This window comes from Tuber melanosporum (genome assembly GCF_000151645.1).
Source record: "Tuber melanosporum whole genome shotgun sequence assembly, scaffold_29, strain Mel28".
NCBI lineage: Eukaryota > Fungi > Ascomycota > Pezizomycetes > Pezizales > Tuberaceae > Tuber > Tuber melanosporum.
The window spans coordinates 205,816-206,219 of NW_003298963.1; positions in this window are offsets into that span (position 1 = coordinate 205,816).

Consider the following 404-nt stretch of genomic DNA (forward strand, 5'->3'; position numbering starts at 1 on the left):
CAACCCCGATAGGCAGGGAGATATCGACATCGATGATCAAAACCTTAATCTAGGGGGATTTTGTGACGCCCTAGATCACGTCTTAGTAGAGTCCTCAAGGTCAGCAAGGCCAGTAATCACAGAGAAGGGATCATCAGTTAATAGCTTTCCAGCAGGAACCCCACGACCTGACAGAATATGGGGATCAGCAGTACCTGTGCCACTAGGCCCCTCCACTCCGGCACCAGGCACTAGCATACTTAGAATGACTGAAAATCAGTTTCAGGCATTTCTAGCAGCAACACGAAATACAGGATAAGGAAATATCCAGCGACTGAAAGCAAAAGAACCCGACACGTACGAAGGAGCTGAAGATAAGCAACGAATATTCCTGGCACAATGCAAAGGGTATTTTGCCATCAAGG